Source organism: Megalopta genalis, chromosome 1, assembly GCF_051020955.1.
Source record: "Megalopta genalis isolate 19385.01 chromosome 1, iyMegGena1_principal, whole genome shotgun sequence".
Lineage (NCBI taxonomy): Eukaryota > Metazoa > Arthropoda > Insecta > Hymenoptera > Halictidae > Megalopta > Megalopta genalis.
In genome coordinates, this window is record NC_135013.1 from 43080540 (window position 1) to 43093829 (window position 13290).

Sequence of the window (13290 nt, forward strand, 5' to 3'; positions counted from 1 at the left end):
AACTGCTTTTGAAGAAAACCTCTAACAGGAAATTGGACGTTTAAATAATTGGTAACACCTGCCGACAGCTGTCACAGGCTTAACTTTGTTCTATTACCTAGAAAGCACCGTAGATTTTAAGCTTGTCTGATGAGAAATTTCTAAATATTGTTAACGAACAGTTTAAAGTTTAATACATGTACATACGTGAGTCGTATAAAGTTGCAGTACTAGAGGTTTAAAATTACAGTGCATGCGCATCGTCACATAAACTATTCATTAATTGATTTTAAATTAATTTCAATTCACGTTTATTTTATATTTTACGTGTGAATATAATTTAATGACCAATAAAAAAAATATTCTACTATCTAATAACCAGATTGCAGATTTTATGAATATTTGTCACAAACAACTAGATAAAAAAGAAAACTAAAAACACTAGAAGAATTTGAGAAGAATTTTTTTTAATACTGTGTACAATTTACTAAAATTATTCAAAGAAGAAAAACATATACATCTAATTTACGTTCCTTGTAATTAATTTACGAAAATTTTATATTGCATAAAAATCCGCAGTCTAGTAACAAGTATTTATGCTTTCGTTTTATATAATAATGTTTTATATAATAATTTCTTAATTAAATGATATTAAATTTGCTCCACTCAATATAAGACAAATTATTCATTTGTTAAAATTTATATCGCAGCTTCTGAATTATTAAAGTATGAAAACATATGCTACAAAAGAATTTCTTAAAAGAGATTACATAGTAAATGGTAAATTATTTTGCATAGATGAATACAATTCTCCATAACCTCGATTCCAATTTTACGATATAGTTGTTAAACGTACAAAAATCATAACTGCAACATTAAAATCTACACATATATTTAAGAATATCCATCACATCTAAGACGTTTTATCATTTATATTATTCCTTCGTATTAATGATCAACTTGTCCAAACTGATGTAATTAAAATTTTTAACGTTACGTGTTATAAAACGAGCCCTAATTACAGGGTTTGGTAGAGACACGTTATGCATGACCATATAATACTTACAACATTTTCTCGATGCTATAATTTTTAATGCTCGGAGTCATTCAACCGCGTAATTTCCCAGCTCGGTATCTGACACAATGATTAATAGCCTCTATCACAGCAGAAGATTAAAAATGTTAAAATCAGTCGAAGTATCTCGGCACTTGAACGCGGCTAATTTTTCCAATTTGTATATGGCGCGTCTGATTGGGTTCTACTTTATTACCGGTCTGATTCCCGCATTAATAATTTTGTCATAACTGTGACACATAAATGTTTCGTTACTTTCACGTGTGTGATTCAACACTAGTCGACAATTGTTTTTAATTACTTCCGTGGTATTATATTTCAGTTTCTATTAATACGTTCGAGTTTCAGGCTATTTATGTTAATGTCGCTCTTATATCTATAATTCAAATCTTATACAACTTCGTACATGACGAATATTCTCCATTTACAGTGAATAAGGTTGATATTCGGATACCTTTTAAAACGCTACAATTTTTGTTTCAAATTGGACCACATAAAAAAGCATTTCCTTTTTAAGATTAGACTGATTAGTTTACTAGACAATGACAAAGCAAATTTTTACAAAAATTGCACATGGTTTGAATGAAAAAAAAACATTTAAAAAATGACGTTTTCCAACTATTTTCGAACAAAGGACATTAACCGATTTCGATACAATTTTCAGCATGCGTATAAGTCACCGCGAGATCTACAAAATGCATTGTTCAAATTTTTTCTATAGCCTGAAATAAAAAGTTTGATAAGCATCATATTTATATTCTTTTTGATCGTAACCATTTTCGCAAAAATTTGTTTACTCATTGCTTAGCAAACTAATCGGCCTAATATTTACAAAAGAAGTCATTCATTTTATAAATTAACTTATATAAGTTTTACATAAATTGTACTTGTTTTATATAATTTGTATTAGCTTTTTATAATATGTATGAGTTTATATTAAACAATTCTATATAAATTGTATAAATTGAACAAAATTTGATATAAATTGTACATAATTTGTGTAACATTATAAATACACCTTCATAAAACTTTTAGTAATTTGTATCAATTTTATAGATGCAATCGTGAACTGTATAAAATGTTAAGTATACCTACATCATGTAATTTGAACGAGCTTAATATAATTAGTCCAAAGTTGTTTATCTTAATTTGGAAAATGTTATTGCACTTTAAAAGGTGTCCGAATATTAACTTTACTTACAGTATTTCGCGCGTACATTACGAAACCGTCTCATCCTCCGCGGCCTTCGCCATAATATGCTTTTCTTCAGCGGAGAGAACATCCTGATCCAAAAAACCAACCACATTGGACGCATGTTCTTGCAACAATCGTTTCCTCTCTTCTCTGACACGACTCCGATGAATCATCTCCAACATGTTTTCTTCCCTCGCTTCCTCCTCCAGTTTAGCAATTTCGATCTCTCGAATCCTCCGACGTTCCTCGATCATCCGAGTCAAATCTTCGCGATACTGCAACTGCATTCTTCGTTTAGCCGCCGCGGTGAGTTTAGCAGTTCTCTCATCGTCCATAATCTTCCTCAAGATATCTTCCGCGAATGCCATATCTTGCTCAAGAAAGCGCAGTTTGCACTGTTCCGTGAAAACGATCTGTTCCTCCAAATTAGCCAGCAAATCGTCCCTCATCTTCCTTCTCCTAACGATCGCCTCTTTCTCTTTGATCAGCAGCTCGCGTCTGACATCCGCTTCCATGATCTCGGCGACCAACGACATTCTCTTCTCTTTCTCGTCGCTCGCGTCCGCCAATATCTTTGCTATTTCGCACATTGCTCGTTCCCTGCTCAGTATCTGCTCCACGCGGAGTCTTTTTGCCTCTTCCGTTCGTCGATCAATTTCGCGGAGATACACCTTGTCCTCCGAAAGCTTCTTCGTTTCGGCCTCCATCTCCTCCTGATTGCGGATCTCTTTCATTTCCTGTAGTATAAAACGTTCTCGTCTCATGCTCTCGGCCAGCTCGTTCTTCGCTATCGTTTCACGAAGTTTCTCGGACTGCTCGCGCATCCTGTCAACTTCCGCTAAGATTTCCCTCTCTCTGCGTGCTTCCTCCATCGCGACGCTCTTCTCTTCCTGTTTTCTCGTTATCTGCTCCGTCAGCTGGTGTCTGTAATCTTCGGACTTAAGGAGATCCTCGGATTTTCGACGGAGATCCATTTCCAAAGCCGTCTGTTGCTCCAGCCGCATCATTTTCATGGTTTGCTGCTGTCGCATTTTCTCGATGTACCGTTCCGTCGACTTTTCCGCGAGCTGCACTCGCAACTCCTTAGCGATGTACGCTTTTCGCAATTCCGCCTCCAGCTCGCCGATCTCGTCGCCGGATTCCCGATTCCGAATACTTCGTCTCGGATTAACAACGCGACAATCTTCCATTTCGGCGCGCTCTGTTTCTCTGTTTCTTGACCGTTCGTTCATTATATCGCTGCACGTTTGCTATTCTAGGAACCTTTCAAGTCTCTATAGTTAATCTTGAGGTCACGTACTAATTTATCAATGCTTTCGATTTCATTTAATTTTTAGCCACAATATCGTATCTTGTTCTATTGTTTTCCCTTCATAGTCAAAGAGCTTGTGTATGAGCTTACTTCGCTCATCAGAGTGAATTGTACTCTTTAAATTCTCGCTGGATGAACGCGGGTCGCTCTTAATAAAATATTATCTGTTTCTTTCTAAATGTACTGCTTTCTCTTTCATCTGTAATAAACCTATTTAGAAAATGCAAGACGAAAATTACACTTTCGACGTTGCGACTCTGTTTATGCGGGATTTTGTCATGAATCCCTAAATGGTCGTTTTTTAAATGGTAGGAAATTCGTTGTTAATTTATATTCGAAGGATTCGTTCCTACATTCGCTTGTTTATTTAGATTACAGAGGATTAAATTAGTATCACTGCTACACTCAAAACATGGAACTTACGATTCGCGAGTTTTTTTATTGTGTAAGATTGTCCACGATTGCGCGATTGTTATTATTCTGTTTATTATTGATTGCGCCGGTCGGAAATAGTGAAAGAAGTTTCAGAATGTCACTCTTCTGTATCCTATATTTTTGATCGGTCGATGCGCCCAGAAATATCCAATACAAATTCCACCACTTGAGATATGTACGAGTTCGATGCCGCGGTGAATGTATTTGCCGCGTTCGTTTCTTTCTGAATCGTCTGAAATGATTTAGTTGGTTCCGCTAATCAGATTGCTCTCCGGCATTCTTCGTTTCCAGTCATGTTATGATACACGCACGGTGACCGATTAAAGCGCGGGTCGATTTGATATTGCGCAATTATCTGGGTAACGTGGCGGAGTACGTGAGAGGTAGTCGGCTCTGCAACAAAAAATTGTTCACGCTGCGCAATGCGAACGGTCGAATAATGCATTTGCGTTTCGCACGTTACACGGGTAACCGGGGTACCTCGCGTTAAATTAATGTTGGATTAACGGTACGTCCAATTCGGTTTTCCTTACGGAACTTTATTTTACTTTGAGAACGTTCGCACGGCAAATCAGGGCACGGTGAACTTCTGCATGCAAATATTCACGTCGAGTCATTGAAAATTATGATAATAAAGAATGCGACAGTTGTTGGTAGGTGGGATCAGCGTTACCCTTCAACTCATTGTCTATTAAATCAGCTAAAGCAACGGTTTCATAGATCAAAGTGATTTATTTAATGTTACGAAAACTGAGAAGCTACGGTTTATTATGGCAATTAGTCATCCAATCCTTCTTGCACCTTCCACGTCTCAATATGGATCACTCAACATGTCGGTAAATAATTATTGTAATTAATGTATCGGTAAAAGAATTAACTACATTTTGTAGTTGTATTACTTGGATTTTGTACTTTTGTAGGTCATATTCACCTTTATGATCTCCAAATTAACGCTCTTGTAGGTCTAAAGGTATTAATATAACTTTTACGGCTATATAATTTACTTTGCCATTAAAAATAAATTTTTCTCGTGATTCATCTTCTTGCAAATCAAATTCATTCTTGTGCATATAAAAATCGCTTATACGTAATAAGATTAATTATTTCTTATGAAATTTGTGTTGCTGTGTAAATATATAAAGTAAGTATATGTATACGTTCATATTTTGAAGAATTGGATCAAATTTTGTAAATAACTATTGCGGTGAATTTTATTTGCAAAAGGGTGAATCTGATTTGTGAAAAAGATGAATATGATCTACAAAAGGATTGTTTTACAATTTATTTATTATATGATTATGCAGTCAACCTATTAAAAAGTTATTTCACCATTCAGTTACTAATTGTTTGTATGTAAGATCGTCAGAAGATTCGAATAGAATCGCAACAGCAAATAAAAGGTAGCAAACGAGAATCATTTCAATTATAAATGTGTTATAGTTGGATGGATTAGAGCCTATAACGTGGAGAACGTCAACTACATGCTCAAGTGACAAAGTAATTCTGTCCAGTCACTTTATTACAAATTATTATTTGCATTGCGGAACAGGCGTGATTAATTTCCATCATTAAACTAGTTTATAATTAATGTAAAATAGTTGTATAATAGATAAAGATTCCTGGTACATCACCACGATTGACGTTTGCCTATAAATTATTCATATTGAATTTATAATTTGCTACGTATTTAATGTTGTTGCATTAAATTATTATTGCATGACTCTACCAGTTGACGGAACGTAAAACTTGTCATTGAACTTTACACTTGTGTCAGCATACTTGACCTACATGAAAAAAGAAAAATAACTCTGAAATATCCTTAATCTAAAAGGCTCACTTTAAATGATTACCGCGCAATTGCAAATGTAAAAAAGCGTATTAAGGGCTAATTTGATGTATGTAAAATAAGTATTCATTATGATGATATATAATAGGCAATAAAATAATAATTGGTTCGGACACTCTTTTCCGCAGCGCGAAACAAACGTAATTAAAAATACATATCAGTTCGTTAAAGAAAACCACGCAACACGCTAATGATTTAGCACCGAGTACATTCTTCTATTCTCTTTTAATAATAATTATTAATAATAATCGTTTTCATTCCGAATAATAACTATGTTAATGTATTAATTATCTTCTATCGAATTAATTCCGTGTATCAGTTATTATTTATTATAAAGAGAAATATCAAAAATATCAATTTCAGTGCCTTAAAGAGCTACACGCCTTTAAAATTTTTACATTTATTAAAAGTTAACGCACAATATGATAGTTCGTTATTTTCATTGCTGTTACTTCAATAATATATACACGAACAATTATCCAAGAATGCAAACAAAGCCTACGCTAACATTTTATTTCTATAATATGTGAGTACCTCAATCAAATAAAATGATGATATTTCAATAATATGTAAACGAAAAATTTCATGAAAGAAATCAAACAATGTCTATATCAATAATAATTACTAGAACAATTGAATGAATGAATACAAACAATATCTATGTTATCACGTTATTTCAATAATATATGCTTCAACATATTTTAATAATATATTAACATGTTACCTTTCTAATTTGGGTACCTACCAATAACATATGCATAGATATCAATAATGAAGACGAGTTTCAGGAACATTTTTATATTTTGAAAACGTTACGTGTACTTAACATTTTCAAAACGTTCACGAGCTTGTGCAACACACAGTCGTCATTAATATCGTTTTTTCCAGAATAAATTATATAAAGGAAGACGTCTTAGGTTCAATGGTATATCATTAACGAGAAAATTTCTAGTTTTAGGAAATAATTGCACGCAATCTGTCTTCCGTGCTTTTATCTGAAGGTGTGAGATTTAACTCACGCGTGTCTCGAATGACTTTGATATATACGTTCTACAATTACGGCTTTCTTGTGCCCAGGAAGCAGATGCTCTCTCGGTCGCTGTAAACTGCAATTTATCTGGGCGATCGTAGATATCTGTTGATAAATTATGGCCAGCTAGGGACAGTACCAAAATATTAAGAAATTTTTACATATTTGGATAATCTTCGATACACGCAACACACGTTATATGATATTCCGATGCGATGAAACAATATTAATTTATTCATCTTAAAATTTTGCTTAGATCAAATACCAAAAGAAATACCAAAATAAGTACCAAGAAATTGTTTAACTTGTTATTTCACTTCACAAGAATAATCACAATAAAATATAATAATTACAATATATTGCACTTTTTAAGCATTATTTATTTTATGTAAATTAGAAGTAGGAGAAATCGCTACGAATTTATATTGTATTTACTTTAAAAAATTGCTTTCTAAATTTCATATGTACTATGGTAGTAGTAGTAGCAGTAGTAATAAGTAGTACTAAAGTAGTATAATAGTAATAATGGTGGTAGAAATCAAATGAATTAAGAATTAACGAGATTAGATTAAATGAAGTAGAACACAACGATTATAAAAATATTTAATTATTGTAAAAATCGAGATAATGTTCAGAACAACTATTATATTTAATATCAACTTTACACTTTCTGTATCATAATGGATAGACTGCGGTTTTTATGCATTTAAGATAATAATACCTATGCGAAATAACGAAAATTAAGGACATTAAAAGAATTCAATAATATTCTTCCATTCTCTCCAATTCATTGAAACCATCAGAAGAGGAAACATATTTTTATGCAGCTTCTGCGTTTTACAATTGTCTCGGAAAATTTTTATATTGCATAAAGATCCGCAGTCTAGTTATGGACGACAATTAATAATTTCTGAGGAACATAAATATATGAATACTATAAGTTTAATAAAAAAAAAATATCAGGAGATGATTAAAGATGGCATTAGGGGACTTTATAATTGCTATGCCATAATATTGCTTCGATTAATGTAAAATGTATACGCACGATGAGTTAAGATATCGTTCCGTCAGATATAATTATATATATATATTATTATTATTATTATTATTATTATATATATTGTATATCTTGTGCTCGTTCGAGAACTAATAATTCCGTACATTAAAATCGCTTTCACTGACATTTAAACGTGTAATTTTTAGAGCATCAAGAATACGTATAGCATTTCAATCCTCAAAACAATCACTCCAAGTTTTCCACATGTGTACAGTAGTACGAACTCGATCCGTCTTTCCGACTTACAACATCCTAGCTCGGATTATAAAAAATCTGTCTGCCCTAATTCCTCGAACGTTGCAAATCGTTTTACAATTCCATGAGATTCGTAAACAGAAGAAATTGAATAACAATCAGTGATTATGATTAATGTATGCCCGTCGTATATACATTTCAGAAAGCGGGAACGATAACACGACCCAGGGTTACGTTACACTTGCTTCGGATCGGTCTCGAATGTTTCTTTCATCTATCTATCCGTTTGAATGAAAACCTTCGTCCGTTCGTTTCACCACTCGGTAATTGCTTCTACCTTCGCAAGTAATCTTTCCCCGTGAATTCCATTAATGTAGCGGATATATAACTTACGTCGGTACAACGGCCGTGGAAACCGGAGTTTCGAATCGTATCAGATACACGGAAAATTGTACGTTGATTGTACTTGCAAAAATTCTTATAACGAGACAATGAAAGGATTACGTGCACTGGGAAGGATGAAAACGCTATTTTTCCTAGTAAAAATTTTATGTACGATACGAATGTTATATATGGAGTGATATTAATAATACGTAAACACAATATATCCGTTGAAATTAATTAAAAATTTAATTTCTTTTTATTTTTATTACGTACGATTACGAATTTATGTATTAATTTATGTATAAGCAGTAGCTAATTGTTTTTGAAACAACTATGAATACGAATTTCTGTAACGCGCCAACAATTTTGCTACCATCGTTTCCAGATAACACGATTTCTCGTAAAACGTGCTGTGTAATAAAATTAAAATATGTAAAAACGAACGGTTAATTACATTGGAACGAAGTCGTTAGTACGTAACGTTACACGATTCGAACAGTGATGAATAGACAGCGGATCTTTATGCAAAATAAAATTTGTCTACCTCAATTGCAATAAATCTCAGACAAATAAAAATGGTCTCGCTCTGTTAATAAATTGAGTGGTGTACGTTGGAAATATAATTTAACAGCATTTTTAAATTGTTCAACCGTTATCATTGTTTCATATTTCACTCGCTGATTTGTCTCATAAGTACATAAAATAAACCATCTAGTGATTAACGATCTATACTGCAAAAGTGTTTTTTTCCGGTTTTGTTCAACTATGTAATTGTAACTACAGAACTTTTTGAATTGTTCAACAAAATGTTTCGTCCACGGGCAACAGCAATAATATGCACCAGTGTTCACGAAAAACACTAAAAATTAGAACAACTTTTTTAATAATATAAAAGTAGAAAAACACGAGATTTATCATAACAATTGGTCTTGTTAGCTCCTCGCACCTCGTTGATCCTAACAGAGGCTGGCTTACTTGATAGCTTGTCATTAAAACGAATTTTCAAGTTTGATAAACAAATTGCAATAGTTATATATGATTAGATTACGGATTTCATGCGTTTATGATAGATACGACAAGATCAAATGCAAAACAGTAAACGCATTGAAGGAATTTGAAAATACTATTGCATTATTTGCAGTTTAATGAAATAATTAAGGAAATGTCTACATCTTTCTTGAACGTTCGCTGATAACATTTAACGCTGAATGTACCGAACATTTAAAATCAGCTGATAAGTGTTGCCTCAGTAAAGCGATTCAATTCAATTTGTTTAGATTTTGTGCGATCTTTATTGTTTTCTTTCAAATAAGCTGACAACGTTTAGACAGTTGCACATAATTTTTTAAATTACTAAATATATTTTAAATAACACAGCTAAAAGTAACCGATACATTTATCTCAGAAGTGAAACTGATTAAATTTTGAATACCTTTTGAATCGTCTTTACAACTACAAGAATTGTAGAACATAAAATTTTGAACTGGCCGTTTCATCATTGATGGCACGCCGGTAATCAAAAAGTAATTTCGACGTCTGGGATTATAAATTCGTTGTACGAGAAATTATGCTCCGTAAATAGCATAATTATATAAACGTATTTTCAAAGAGTGGATTCGTCATCCGTCATTAGATACATGAAACCTCTCAAAGTAGAATTCGAATCTCTTCTCGGCTCTCGCACTACGGTAAACACGCGAATTTTGTTTACACAGTCAATCGAAGGTGTAGTTGCCGGTTTGATCGCACGCGTGCGCAATTGTTCAGCTAGGATGAAAGCAAAGTGTACATACCCCCAAGAGCGCAAGCTCGAATTCGGCTGCTTCCGTAAATCCTAGCGAAGCGCACTCGAAATAATTGTGCATACAGGAAGACACCATTCGAACGGCGAACGATTGGTTCACATGACCGACCCGGTGGTCCTTGGTTTACGTCCCGTCCACCGAAAATCGTTCGCGAACGATGATCCAGCCGTGGCTGCAAATGCGAGACTACCTTTGGAGCGATCCCGAAAACGTACCAGTATTTACACTCCGAAACGGATCCGACGCGAGCGGAACGGAGCGCGTTCCAGTAAATGCAGCCGGCACGAAGGATTCAGACCGACTAACCGGCTTTCCACGTCGAGGCACACGCGAACCGAACCTATACCGCGCGGCCTCTTTAAACTCATCCCTCTGATAGGCTCGTGCGGAACCCACCAGGTGAGTTCCTCGCGACCGAACGCGAACGCGAACGCGAAGGTGTGCGATGCCGACCGCGACACCTACACCGCTCGACGAAATTTTAACGCGCAGTGGCCATAGCGTTTCGCTTATATGGCTGTTCGGGACAAAAATCGTAACTTCTGAATTAATCGATTTTTCGATCCAGGTGCCTTAAATAATCTTTCAAAGAGGATACAAAGATACATTGTTTTGCGTATAAAAATGATACGATTTCGTAAGAAAAATTGTAGTCACCTTTATTTTTCATTGAACTGATAGTTTTATGCAAAATTTTCATTGACGTAATATATGTGTAAATAATGCGTTTTGTGGATCTCGGAAACATTTATATGCATGTTGAAAATTTCGTTTTTTTTTTGTTATTTCAAGCAATGGAACAATTATTGAAAGGTTCTCGTCGCATTCACCTGAACAACTGTAGAAAGTCTTTCAAATATTCGCGTATAGTTGTCCACGATTTGATCGAGTAGGTTTATGATGTTCCGCGTTTGACGCGGACGACTTTATGTGCGTGACTGAATAAAATTTTCTCAACTATTTTTGACCTAGTTCACACGAGATATGCTATATGAAAAAGTATTACGCGTCTAGCGTAAGATATCATATCATCTGAACGATTTTACGATTATTACCAAATAATGTAACAATGGCGTACCGTATCTGCAGTGAGATATCCCATTATACAAGCATATTTTAAGATTACCTCCTTTTATACGGTGGATGAATTTGACATAAAAGGTATAAGGTATAGAATATAAACTTTGTGCTGCTTACACGAAAACGAATAATAGAGGAAGAAATTTAAAATACATATAGCACTTCATTTTATAACAAAATTTTATTTAATGAAAGGATGAAAAAGATATCGTTCAAACGTAATTAAAACAGAATATATTCAGTAATATATCGTAATATATAGTTGTGTATAGTTATAAATAGTTAATATATGCATAGTTATATATAATTATATATAATTGTATATTTGTAGATTTCTCTTGTTAGTGTGTATCAGAAAACGTAATGCTAAAGCTTAGCCAATGATATATATATATACAATATAGGAATATATACAAGAAATGTACATGCTAGGAATATACAAGAATAACGAAAAATAAACATTATAGTTATTTTCATCACAGTTAGGAGTAACATAAGAAATTTTTGCAATAATTAATGTCTTGTTGTTTAGGAATGACAACAACAATAAATTGAATCGGTTTTGCACCACGTCCAATACTTGACAATATCTACTATATTCTTTATTTTCTAACATTTTGTCAACAACCATTTTGCTTGCACAATTGCACTAATTCGTTTTGGCATACTTTTTCACTAATTTTCTGCAATAATCCGATGATATTTGTTCCCACTGTTTTTGAATTCTATTATACAAATCTGTGATTAAAGTTGGTTAGGAGTTATATGAATCCCGAAGTCGTTTTTTTTAGTAAACCTCATAGATTCCCTATGGGATTGAGGTCCGGGCTCTGCGCAGGTCAATCCAGAACAGAGAATTTTTTAGTACTGAGCCAAGTTTTTGCATTTTTAGCAGTGTGCTTAGGGTCTCGGTCATGCATGAAAATTACATTTTCTTCTTCAAAAGGCATATTTTCAACAGTCTCTATGAGATGATTATGTAAAATATCCTTGTACATGTACTGATTCATGATGCCATTAATTCGTTGCAGCGATCCAACATCAAATGCTGTTAGGCACCCTCAAAACATTAGGGATCCGCCTCCATGCTTCGTTTGCTTTACATGTCGTGCTTTAAGCCTTTCATTTTTACGAATTCAGCACCAAGACATGCCATCTGAATAAATTCTGTTAATTTTGGTCTCGTCTGACCAAATAACCCGTTCCTATTCAATAGTTGTCCTTTTTTGGTATTTTTTGGAAAATTCCAAACGATGTTTAATATTCTTCTTCGATAACATTGGCTTCTCTTTTATTTTAAGGCTTCTAAACTCAGCTCCTTTGCGGGTTCTTCGTACTGTCCACACTTGCTTGTTTGTACATTCGTATCTTCTTTTAATAATTTTGCAGCCATAGTGGCATTTGAAGCTTCACCAGATGTGACAAATCGTATAATTCTTTGTTCATCCTGCAGTGATAATTTTTCTGGTCTTCCTCCAACATTTAATAATATACTTTTACAGTATTTTATTCTTATTCTCTGCACTGTCGATTGACTAATACTACACTTTCTCGCCGTCTGGCGCATTGACACGCCGTCATTCAAAAGAGAAATTACTTTTTTTAAACAATGTGATGCAATTGACTTTTTATTTATTCTTACTTCACTTGTGTGCTTTTCCTTTCGATTAATTGTGAGAAACTGAGTGCTAAGACGTGTAATAACATTTTGTAAACATACGAAACTGCTTGATATAAACTCACTGTTAGAACATTCCACGTAAACATTCCTTTTATGGACCGGTGCAAAACCGAGTCAATCTATTTTTATTGTCATTGCTGAACGAGGAGATATTAATTATTAAAAAAATTTCTTGTGTTACTTCTGGCTATTATAAAAATGACTATAATATTTATT

The 13290-nt window shown here is 33.8% G+C and overlaps 1 protein-coding gene across 1 annotated transcript in view; it reads right to left on the bottom strand.

Moving 5' to 3' along the window:
• The window catches only part of sprt (PDZ domain-containing protein sprite), a 112691-nt gene extending 102057 nt beyond the window's left edge, over window positions 1–10634 (bottom strand). Inside the window, exon 1 of the mRNA XM_033473226.2 lies at window positions 10302–10634. The gene's annotated coding sequence lies outside the window, so the exon portion shown is untranslated. The remainder of the gene's footprint in view (window positions 1–10301) is intronic.
• Window positions 10635–13290: the final 2656 nt, after the last annotated feature.